Below are 13,074 nucleotides of genomic sequence, written 5' to 3' on the forward strand. Positions count from 1 at the left end.
TGTATATAGTGCTGCCCAGCTCTTAAAAAAAATAAACTAAATAAACTAAACAAATAAACAGTAAAAAAGAAATCAAATACTAAAAGCAAATTCCTTCTTGATTAAAATGTTATTTATTTAAAATGTTAAAATCCTGTAGTGTTGTTGTTCTATAATTATCTAGAAATATATGGAATGAATGAAAGATGATAACAAAAATACTTGTTTTGACGCACTAAGTACAAACAATGAAAAACTAAAATTAGGAAATACTTCAGTCAAAATCGTCCTTATCGACGATCTTTGGCGCAACAAAAAACCCGGATGTTCCCCATCATCCACCGCGGTACATATTTTTCCTTCCAGCTGTGTGTAGCGACGGTTCGGACGACAACACCCGACACTAATGTCCCCGTTTCTAACGGGACTTTCGGTCTAAGTGGATCCAAGCAGCGGAGCCCGGTGGACCGACAACCTCTCTGACGGCGGATGCCGCTCACGGGGCGGAATTCTGCCCGGAGGAGGAGAAAAACCACGGATGAGACGGAGCGACCCGGGGAGTCCGCTTCTGCTCAGGTACGGAAAGCTAACCGTGTTAGCATGCTAACAGAGTGACAGAAAGCCCTCCAGGTGTCATCGGGCTGCTTTATCTGCCGCATCACAGCGAGCTGGTGATTTAAGATGTTGGATCAAATACCGAGACTGAAGGCGAGCAGAGGAGACAACATTTGAGGCTGCTCGGCTCGCTGAATGCTAGCAGAGCTCACCGTCTGTGTAACTCAGTGTTAGCATGCTAGTCTGCTAACAGCTAGTGGTGTCTGTGCTGTGGTGTCAGTCCCTGCGGGTTTTATAGTGAAGAGCCAAAGATGAAATTCAAAGTTGGAAACTAAAGTATAAATCTGGAGAATGTGAATTAGCTTAGCCCTCTGTTAGCTTGTTTTGCTGCTCTAGCTTCAATGAAATGCGGTCAGGTGAACTACAAACCTGCCCGGTGGCCAGACGCGAGGCTTCAGTAGAGTTTATTATGGTATTTACAAAATAACTTGTAAACATTTTTAAGGTTTGAAGGGCTCACTGCTGCTAAAGTGAAACCGTCAGGACAGATTCAGCTGCTTCTTTGTTGGGGAGAAACATGGTCGTGGTTTGTTTTAAATGTTTCTTTTAGATGAACGCACCACATGGTTGCACATTGATATGAATTTACTTTATATTATGGAGCAGAAAGTGCTGCTGTCTGCTGACGGGTCACAAACAACAAGTTACTTATTACTGGGTATTTAAAGTAACTAGTTGTTACTATAATACTTTCAGATTTGCATAGGAGCAGCAAAGAGTATGCTTTTTTTTATAAAACAATGTTTCTTCACGCCACTGGCTGAAATAAGAAATAAAGCGAGTCACTCCCAACATTTTAACTAATGTTTTTCTGCACATTCATTCATAAGAGCAGCGTTCAGTGTTTTTACACAACGTAAACGCCACTCTCTCCCGACGAGTGCGTGCATCACTGGCCGTAGTGGCCGGAGTTTCTTTCTACAAGTTTCACGTTGCTGTGCTGCTTCAGCAGATGCTTCAATAAATTAGATGTAGAAATGTTCGCAGTTGAAAGCTTTTTGCTGGTCGCACAGAGTTTACAATGGAAGATAATGTTCTTTGCACCTTAGACTGTGACACAATGACAATACAGCTGTCTCCCTTATTCTCCATTCTTCCTTTAGCGTTTAGGCTAGCAGCCGACTTTGACAACATAAGGTCCGGTGTCTTAAACTGCTAATCCGTTACAGCTACTGGGGAAGGTAATAATGTTACAGTAACGCCTTACTGCTCAACACTGGTCACAAACATCAGCTGAAATCCGAAATGGTCTGTCCTGTTTCCTGTGTATGTTCAGGTGATGGCGCCCACACGGATGAAACTGCGTGCGCGTCGGCGTGATAATGCTGGAGGGGCTGCAGCAGGAGGCGATCAGCCGGAAGAAGAAGAGCAGAGGAGGCGACGAGAGAGCGGCGGCCGCAGCAGCCGGAGGAAGAACACCAACAACGCTTCGACCACAGCTGCTGCTGCCGCCTCCTCCTCGTCTCCTCCCTCCTCCTCCGCCCCCTCGGCACCAGCGAGGGCAGCGATAGCGGTGGCGGAGGAGGCGTCGCCTGACTCCAAGTGCCCGATATGTCTGGACCGCTTCAACAACCTGGCGTACCTGGACCGCTGCCTGCATCGCTTCTGCTTCCCCTGCATCCAGGAGTGGTCGCACAACAAGGCCGAGTGCCCGCTCTGCAAGCAGCCCTTCGCCTCCATCCTGCACTCAGTCCGCGCCGAGGACGACTTCAAGGAGTATATACGCTGCGGCCGGCGCCAGCCAACAGCAGCGTCGCTGCCACGGTGGCGATGGTGGCGGCGATGGCTTCGGCCGCGAGGAGCGACCACCAGATGCGGCTGATGCTGAGGAGACACAGAGTGGCAGACGGCGGAGAGACGACCACGAGGAGGCGGAGGAGGGAGAGGGGAGGAGTTGGAGGTAGGAGGGTGGGGGAGAGGACGGGGGTGTGGGAGTGGTACCTGGATTCCCCTCCTCTTGCTTTTCCTCCTCTTCCTCACCATCCTGCCGTCTCTCCCGTCGTTGCAGAGGACAGCGAGGAGGGAGAAGACCTGGAGGAGCAGAGGAGGAGGGGTGGGCCTGATCTGGCGGAGCGTGGGGTCATATTTGAGGGACTGACTGGACTCGGGGGGGCGGCGGCCCCCGCGGCCCCCAACGACCGGGCGTCTCGGCGGCTGATAACTCGCCTGGTTGCGAGGCAGCGGCTGCAGCGAGAAGGTGGAACTGTGCGGCGGCTGAGGGAGAGAGAGACGGTGGCCTTCCGCCGGGCCCTCTACCGGAGCGGCATACGGGTCCGCAGCGTGGCCGGGGTTGATAACCAGGGGCAGCAGCGTGACATCACAGCGGAGAGCTTCCGCCGGAACCCCACCTACCTGAATAGACTCCGCCCCTGGCTGCGGCGGGAGCTCACCGTATTGTATGGTGCGCATGGCTCGCTAGTCGACATCGTCCAGCGCATCATCATGGCAAGGCTGGCCCGCCACGGCCTGGAGGACACACCCACCATAGAAGAAGAGCTGCGGCCGTTCCTGTTGGCCCGCACCGACCACTTCCTGCATGAACTGGTCAGCTTCGCCCGTTCTCCGCTTAGCCTTGAAGACTACGACCTGCAGGTGGTGTACGAGCCGCCAGCCGCCGCCCTGGAGCTGGACGGGATGAGCAGCTCCAGCGACAGCAGCTCCGTCATCGCCATTTCAGAGGGCGAGGAAGAGGAGAGGCCGGCGGGAGGAAGATCAGAGACTAGGCTGCAGGGGTGGGCGGCGGACACTCATGATGAAGTCATCCAAACAGAAAACTGCCTCAGCCTGTCAGCCTGGGATGACGAGACGCCAGGCCCCTCCTACTCCACCGCCAAGCCTTCCTGTTTGCTCGCCGCTCAGGAGGCAGCCAATGAGGAGAGAGGAGAGAAGAGGGGGGAGGAGGGGGAGGAGGAGTGTCTGATTGTCGGATACAAGAAGCCGATAGCAGAGCGGACTCCTGAACTGGTGCAACTCTCCTCTGACACCGAGGAAGAGGAGGGGAAGAAGAAGAAGGAGGAGGAGCAGGAGAAGATGGCTGAAAAGCCTCCTCCCCTCCCCTCCACCACTCCTCCCCTGTCTTACCTACCCACAATCCCTCCCTCTACGTCAGGTGCCTACATAGATGAGCAGGGCAACAATGTGAATGAGAAAGATGGCGCGGCGGGCGGACACCGCTCGCGTGCGCACTCCTGGTCATGCAGCTCGGGGAGAAGCGGGAACTCGGTGTGCACGCTCAGCCCAGTGACGCCCAGAGAGAGCAAGCGGCAGCGGGAGAGAGAGAGCTGGAGGGACAGGAAGCAGTCTGGCAGCGAGGCAGCGAGGGAGAAGAAGAGGAGGAGGAAGAAGAGGAAGAGGGGGCGGGAGAGGAAGAGCGGCACCCTGTACAACCCAAATCGCTCCATTTATCCCGCCATGATGCGTCACCGCTCCCGCTCCTCCTCACCCTTTCACTCCAGCGTAGAGTCCGGCTCGCCGCTGCCGCCCAGCCCGGCCGACTCCAGCTGGGAGTACCACTGCTCTCAGGTTTCCCCTCTCACCTCCTCCGTCTCCTCCCCCTCACGCTCCTCCTCCTCTTCCTCCTCTCTCCTCTGTTCCTCCCCACAGGCGTCTTCACAGACGCCGCCAACTCCCTCGCTCTCCCCCAGCGATCGCAACAACGCTCACCACGGAGAAAAACCCGGCGGGAAGAGGAAGTACAAGAGCCGCCACCTGGACAGCGATGACAAAGACCCCACCTGGAGGCCCTGCAGCAGCCACCCCAGGGAGAGGAGGAGGGAGCCGGGGGACAAGGAGAGGAGGAGGAGGAGGGAGAGGGAAGGAGGGCGGAGAAGAGAGAGGCAGAGGAGGGACGCTCACAGGGAGGGCGGCGGGGACAGGTAAGAGCAGACACTTCATGTTCAGACAGTATTCCTCCATTTCTGTGCCTGAAATCTTAAAATTAAACCAACAAATTTGATCAGTTACTCGTTTTATGAATCAAACTTCCTCTGGTTGATGCTTTTCTCCGTATGGTCAGTACAGCTGCCATTAAACCGGGATTTATGATGATTGATAAAATCATCATAAATCCAATTAGTCACTATGACCATGAAATAATTAATTGCTCATGAAGCTGTTTGGCTGGAAGTCATTATCACACGGTTGTTGTAAAATCCAGACGGCGGCTTGATGTACATAGTCTCACCGCACTGATCTGTGTGAACATGGCGTTGAAGCGCTGTAACTGAGGGGCGGAAATGTCCTTGTTTCTTATCTGTCCTCCAGCAGCAGCAAGAGGTGCCGAGAAGACCGGAGTCCCAGCGTGGAGATCATCTATGAGGGCACCTTCATCTCTAACGAGACGCAGTCCCCGCCCACAAACGCCGCAGGAAACGACACCGCAAGGCACAACAGAGCAGGTACGGCATGTCCACGGTCATATGGCTTTAAAAGATAAACATGATGGCAGGAATTGCCAATAAGCTGATTTATTTGTTCCCAGTGGGAAAATCATTAATATCTGCAGCTGACACTAGGTTAGGTTTTATAGGTCGGATTAAAACATTAAAAAAAACTTCTATATCATGCAAAAATACCAATTCCAATGCGAAGATTTTACAATTTTATATCACTTTAAACTGAAAAAAATTTGAAAAACATCCTGAATGTGACAGTTTTAGATCTGGTAGCACATGATGAGCATTTTTTGATATTTTGGATGTTTTAGACAAGGTGCCTAATCGATTAATAAAAAAAACGTGACCCCGAAGCTGCGATCGAAGGAGCCTGATTCTACTGCCAATCTCACAGTCAAATCTAATTAATGATACAATCAGATTAAGAAGAGGTAACAAGCATTTTATTGACTCTGAATCAAATTCCGAAACCTGCTTATTTAGTCTTTCATAAACACAAAAATAACCATCATCAAGACCTCTGTTGAAAAAATAAGGCTACATAATTTTGTTCTGAACGTTGGAGAATTAAGCTTTCCCTGGTTGGTATTAAACTTTGTTAAACCACTGTCTCTCTCTCAGTTCTCCGGTCATCATTACCCTCGACAGCGACAGCAGCCGCGACGACGGGAACAACAAACACGGCGGCGGCAGCAGCAGCAGCAGCCCACTCAGCAGCCAGCAGACCGTCGATTTCTCAGACCTTCCTCCTCTCCCATTGGTGCATTCTTCCGGTGTGGGCGGAGCCTTGAATGCAGAAATTGGCGAGCTTCCTGTTGACATCCTGGACCGAGCATCTGACGGGTCAGAGACCGAGCCGGCCGGCCGACTTGAGGCCACAGGCCCCATCGCCATTGACAACAGCGACAACAGTGAACATGATGTGGACGTGGAAAACATTGAAGAGAGCGGCTCACTGCTGCGATTGGATGGTGATAAAGGACCAATGAGAGAGGCTGATCCAAAGGCAACTACTGCTGTTAGTCGGAGGGAAGCGAGGACTGTGGGCTGTGGCTTTCAGCCAACAGGAGAGAGCGATGCTGCCCCCACGTCAACAGATCTGGTTCGCAAAAGAGCCTCTGAGGTCTTGACTTCCGACAGCTGTCTGCTAGCAACCATTCTTAATGACCTGAAGGAAATCGGCGCACCTAAATGTGACCCTTCTTTGAACCTTCAGCCCAGTTGCTCATCTGACAGCAGGAAAAAGCGTCTTATGGATCAGTGTGAGGTCAGTCGGGCTCGTTCAAACCAGGACGGCTGGTTGACTGAGACAACACATCCCAACCCGAGTTTGCCTGAGGAGCGAGAGTCTAACAACATCGGGGATAAAAATCAGGGCTTTGAGTTTGCACCATTTCGCACCTCCATCCCCCCGCTACCTCCTCTTGAGAGGCTAAAGGAGTGCAGGTTCAGAGAGGAGGGCAAGGACATCCCTCCACTCCTGAAACAGGCCATCCCTGTTGGATCGCACAACAGAAACGTGCCGCCACCATTAAAACACAAAGATGCTGGGAGTCCACATGTGTCTCCCATCTCTCCCATTGACCTGCACTCACCTCAAGCCTCTGTTGACCCTGACCCACTTGTTTTAAATTCTCATGCAGACCTCAATTTAAATGCCACCATCTCCCCCACTGACTCTTGTTTGGGTTCTGATCTGCCCAAAGATAACGAGGCCATCCCTCCCATTTCATCGCTGAAGAGACATTTCACGAGTGCTTTGGCACTGAGAGAAGAGCTGGCCTCTAGTAGTGGCATTCCAGCTGTTGAAATGCATTCCTCCTGTCATTTAGCACCCACTGACTTCCATTCAGCTGCTCCTTCTAAAGGTGAAGCATTGACCACTGGCATCAATTCCATGAGTCAGAAACCTCCCATTGATTTCCATTCTTTATCTTGGTCTGAAAATAGTTCCACAAGTGCTGATTGCTTACCACATCGGGACTTCAATTCTATTCGTTCTTCAAAGTTACATTCTGGCCGTGATAGCTCAAAGGAAATATCTTCTGGTCCTACACTGCATCCTGTGAATTCTTCATCTCCCATTGATTTACATTCAGCCAAGACTGGCTGTTCCAGAGACAAGCCCACGAACACTGACTCTACATCTAGAGGTTGCAGGAATAAGACTCAAAGCCCAATTTTCTGGCGGGTAGCACCCATTGACCTCCATCCTTCCAGCAGTGCTTCTGCTGATGGCACACAGGCAGGTAGTGACGTTTTCTCAGGAGCTAACTGTAACGACACATCACCTCTTGTTTTTGCTTCATCCATTGATTCTAGGACTCAGAATCCCTCCTCACCCATTGACTTCCACTCTTCCGGTAAGAGAGAGAACCTGTCAGAAAGGCTTTCACCCTCTAGAGTTAGCGCAGTGCCAACAACAGCTCTCAGCGGCAGGTTGTCACCCATTGACATGCATCCTAGAAGTCCCAAATCTACCGTTGACATCCACTCTTCCAGTGCAGCTTCAGAAGGACTGACAAACAACAAGGCATTGCCATCAGTCAATAATGAGGAAAGACAGCCTCATGGTTACCTGCCACCCACTGATTTGCATCGTAAAAGTCCTGTGCCGCCCGCTAACGTACATTCTTCTACCTTTGTCAGCACTATGATTGACCAACACTTGAACCACACAGCCTTATCCTCCTCTACCTTCCAAACGTCACACAGAAAGGGCAATTCTCTGTGTGAACCTACAGTTGAATCCCACTCAAAACTTACCCACCACTGACTCTGATTCAGAACCTGACAACCACTTTGATCCCACTTCCAACTCACTGTTCCACATTGACACCTATTCAAAACGCAATCTCTCTGTTGACACTCGACGTGAATCTCAGCCCGTTGACTCTCATTCGAAAAACTCGTTGCTGGGAGCTGAAAGTCTCTCAGACAATCACATTACGCCTTGCACCCAGTCTAATGAGAACCAGTGGAACTCAAACTCCCCCATAGACGCCCATTCAGACTCTCAGTCGCCCATAGACGAACGGTCAGCCAGCAGCGTCTGGAATACACACACACATGCCTGAAATGAAAGAGATTTTGAAGACTTCATTAAGACAATGACTGCTGTTTTTTTTTTTTACCTGTTACTATTTTTTTTAAATTGTGTATTAGACAAATTGTGTTGATTTAAAATGTAACCTCTTTCTGCCCTTTTCATCCCTGTGTCCAAGTTCTAATGCTGTTTGAAGCTGTGTCTATATGTAAGGAATATAATTGAAATAATCATTTTCAAATGTGACTTTTGGTAGTTTTTTTTGTTTGTTTGTTTTCCTGGAGCTGGGGTAATGAGAACATTTGGACGAATCAATATATTGGGTCACAAGTACTGGCATATAATTTATATTTTAGAATTTTATATTATAATTTTAATTGGCACATCATCTGTCATTTCTGATGGAACAGAGTGGAACAATAAAGCAAAGCATTAAGTTGATAAAATTAGGTTTGAAACAGTGATTTGATTGTTTAAATGTGATTTTCAAGTAGGGAATTTTACTTAGGGGATGATAAATGAAATGCAAAATGATTTTGTTAGTTTCATGGTCATAATGATAAATATTAATTAACTGATGAGTGGTCCCAGCCTAAGTTGATGAAAAGTGTTAAAGTCCACCTGCTCCAGCTGGCAGAAACATTAAAGGACTGTTCCAGAGCGATACCTTCCTCTATTTTTTAACAGCTTTCTCAGATAACTCTCAGCCAATCAAATGTACTCTACAAATGTAGCTTTAGTCAGAAATAAAAATGCAAATTAAAGTAAAAGCGATAAAAAATATTCTAATTTGAGCTAAACCTTTGTTCTGAAAATACAACAAGGATATGGGAGAAATGTCAATGTCACCACTATCTGATGATCACTGCAAAATATGCTTCAAAATTCAGATTCAACTATAGTTTCGTCCCTGTCTGGTTGACATGTAAGTAGAGCTGGAGAGATTATGGAAATATGTCGATTTGCAAAATAAACATCGGAATGAAGTTCAAGGTTAAAGCAGGGTTTCCCTGTGAGAGCAAGCTGCTGCTAAAAAGACCTTCACTACGAGTATGATCATCTAAAGAGTATTTTAGACGGTCCGCACAATGTGGTGCTCTGTGAGCTCTCTTCATTGGAAAGGGCTTATGACACTTCAACCTGAAACGCTTTAAGACCGCACCTCATATCCTGTTGCTTTTATGTCCCCACACAAACACGATATAGTAGGATGATCAACACAACAAATGTCTCCCTGTTAGTAGTAGCCACTTACCGCCCCCATTTTAGATGTAATTTCTGCCCCGCTTCTGTCACATACTGCACGCATAGTAACGTAACGTTACACCAGTTTACTTCAACAACCACGTATGAGTGAGAAAATGTCTTTAACGTTACAGACTGTGGTTATATCACTGCATATCACTCCACTGAGGAAATAAATCTAAAACTAAACATTAAGCCAGACTTTCTAATAAGACACCCGATATAAACCTGTTTTTAACTTGGCCTTTTTCATGCCTAGTAACTAATTCACTAATGCTTTATAAGCATTATTTGTTTTATTAGCTGTAATTCCTCTCCAGCAAGACACTTGATTTAGATTTCTAGATAGTTCTTTAGTTCATTAATAGATTAATTGCTTGTGTTATTTTGAAGGAAAAATGTTTAAAACATTATTAGTTCCAGCTCCTCAGATGAGAATATTTCCTGGTTTTCTTTGTCCTCTGTGTCAGTGAAATGAATAACCGTTTTGGACAAAACATTTGCAGACACCACTTTGGATATTTCTTACTAATTTTTGGCATTTTATAGAACAAATGTTCGATTTCAAAATGAAGCATTGATTGCTGCCCCGATGCATTTATTAAGAATTTATTAACATTCATAACTCATTAGAAAGTGAGAAACCCTCAAGCCTTTATGAATCTATTACCAACACTTATAACTGCATTATTACCCGACAGAAATGATTAACATTAGCCAGATGTAAGCCTACTCACAAGCTGCTAACCTGATCTATAAACCATTAGTAAGTAATTTATTAGCCACTAATAAAGCATCAACTCAAATGTGAACGTTTGCAGCTGCTCAAATAAAATATCTTAAATTTAGCATGTATAAAATTAGAGTGCCTTCACATTTAGAGATCAGCTACTGTCTTATTTAGCTGTAAAAACAACATTTATAAAACTCAACAGCAACGTTGTCTGTTCATTAACAAGGTCACAGTAGCTGTGGATAATCAGCAGTTCCCCTTTGGAAACGTTTCAGTAATAATGCACAGAGGAGCTGATTTACTGCAACATTCAGGATGGCAGAATTTGAAAAGGTTTGATGTTTCTCACCACCAGGTGGAGTCATCACATGTTTTTTTTCCCACTCTTCCCCTCCTCCTCTTCCTTCCCTGTTTCCCTTCTTCTCTCTTTTCTTCCACCTCCATGTCCTTCACATTCTCCTCCTTCTTCCACCTCCCTGCTTCCTATGCCTCCTTGTCTCCTCTCGCCCTCAGAAGTAGAAAACTAAGAGGGATAATGAGCCTCGGGGGAGAGCCAGAGAGGAGACAGAGCCTCTCCCACACTAATTAAGACTATCAGGGTCCGATTAAATGGCTGTTAAACACACACTCACATGTACTGTGGTGGATCAGTGCCAAGTCTTGACTCTGGCCAAAGAAAGTAAGAAGGATGAGGAAGAAGGTTGGAAACTGTGAAAAGTACATAAATAATGACAAATGAGACAAAAGGCAACACTTTAAAAAAACAGACCTGAAACACCAGCAGCGCCCATCTATTCAATGCAAAATGACCCTGATCTCTGTTATGGTGTCTCAGAAACATTTATCCTGTATTCATCAGGCTGAGGAACGTCAAACATTAATATACAGAAGGCTCCATAAAAAGAAAACTGCATTTTCACGCCCCCACAGTGAAAGCACAAAGCTCGCAGTGAAACGGACTTGATCGACCATTGTAGACATAGTTAAAGATAAAACCTGCCATGTTTCTGCATTAAAATGTCTAAAAATGACCAGACCGGTCTTGAGTTGTGTGACGTTATCCCAATTGTTTCCAACAATTTTCAAACCCAGAGAAATCTGTAGTTTTAATCAAGGGGTGTGTTTCATTTGGTTGCCTGTTAATGGCGTCATATTCCCTTTGCAAGTGTGTTTGGTTTTTATCACTAAACTGTAGGTTTTTAGCTACATATTTTAACCACATGAAGGATTTTAGTCATTGGACATGTGGAAATCGTAAGTTATCTGAGAAACAAGCTAAGCAAACGTTAGCTGTGGCTCGACTCATAGCGTCTGTTTCCGCCAAACAGCGAGGGGAAGGCAATGGTGGGGAAGACAACCGCTCCCATGATCCCACGATACTTCACGACGTCATTAAACTATGTCTTTTGTTTTTGTTTTTTGTGATAGACCCTTAGCGGCAGAAAATTTTACAACGTGATGCACAATAATTTTCGGTTAATTTGTCTTTAAGTACACCAGAGAGGTAAATTACAGTTTTTACCAATGGAGTCAGGTGGCTCTGACGACAGCCTCCAGGAGGTCGAAATTTACTTTTGGAGTGTCCATTTCCATTATGGTTAGAGTTTCCAGCTAGCCAGTTTAACGTTACTTTCTAATGTGATTTTGTAGCGAAGTGATACGGATCTGCAAAAAGAAATTCAACATCATGGCTGTTGGACACACTCATTGTAACACTATGAATCAATCGGATTGCTTGATTTGAGCTACCTGTTTTATATATATTATATATATATTATATATATATATACACACACACACACATATGTATATATATATGTTTGGAAGTCGACACATTTCATATTTTTCATGTTCATGTGACCTGTCTAAAAGACTCTCAGTGTTACAAGTAGTGCCTAATTAGAAATAATTCATTCAAAATGTACCAATTCTTTATTTTCCTAATAATTAGTAACATAATTAGTACCAAATCACATTTCGGACAAAATTATTGGTAAATGATTGAGATAAAGGATCCTATCCTGTTATCTGTGTGTTGTTTGTTTAGATGCAGAGCTGATCTAATGAAACCTGCTTTATTTGCGGGTTTTCTGACACATTTTGATAAACATCAAGTATTTATGTCACAGCTGTTTATGTCAAGATTAAAGGGTTGACGTCCCCCCTCCCTCACAGGCCACGCCCACATTCTAGAACACTGGTGGTGGGCCATTGTTAGCGCTGTTGCCAGGCAACACGGCGCACCGTCGTCAGGGACAACCAGCCTCTCTGTCTTTCTCTTTGATGACAAGCACACACACGCATACAGACATACACACAGACACACACACATACATACAGACACACACACATACATACAGACACACACACACACATACACACACACACACACACATACAGACACACACACATACATACAGACACACACACACACAGACACACACACATACACACATACACAGACACACATACACAGACACACATACACAGACACACATACACACAGACACACATACATACAGACACACATACACAGACACACATACACACAGACACACACACACAGACACACATACATACAGACACACATACATGCAGACACACACACACAGACACACATACATACAGACACACATACATGCAGACACACATACACAGACACACATACATACAGACACACATACATGCAGACACACACACAGACACACATACATACAGACACACATACATGCAGACACACACACACAGACACACATACATACAGACACACATACATGCAGACACACACACACAGACACACATACATACAGACACACACACACCCAGACACACATACACAGACACACATACATGCAGACACACACACACAGACACACATACATACAGACACACACACAGACACACATACATACAGACACACACACACACAGACATACAGACACACATACATACAGACACACACACAGACACATACATACAGATACACACACACACAGACACACACACACAGACAGACACACATACATACAGACACACACACACAGACACACACACACACACAC

The 13,074-nt window shown here is 46.3% G+C and overlaps 1 pseudogene; it reads left to right on the forward strand.

Moving 5' to 3' along the window:
• Positions 1–324: 324 nt before the first annotated feature.
• LOC119911661 lies at positions 325–7,755 on the forward strand (annotated as a pseudogene).
• The last annotated feature ends 5,319 nt before the right edge of the window (positions 7,756–13,074 follow it).

The sequence above is a fragment of the Micropterus salmoides genome, unplaced genomic scaffold (assembly GCF_014851395.1).
Source record: "Micropterus salmoides isolate LMB-PRFRI ecotype aquatic unplaced genomic scaffold, ASM1485139v1 Ms_hic_scaffold_2, whole genome shotgun sequence".
NCBI lineage: Eukaryota > Metazoa > Chordata > Actinopteri > Centrarchiformes > Centrarchidae > Micropterus > Micropterus salmoides.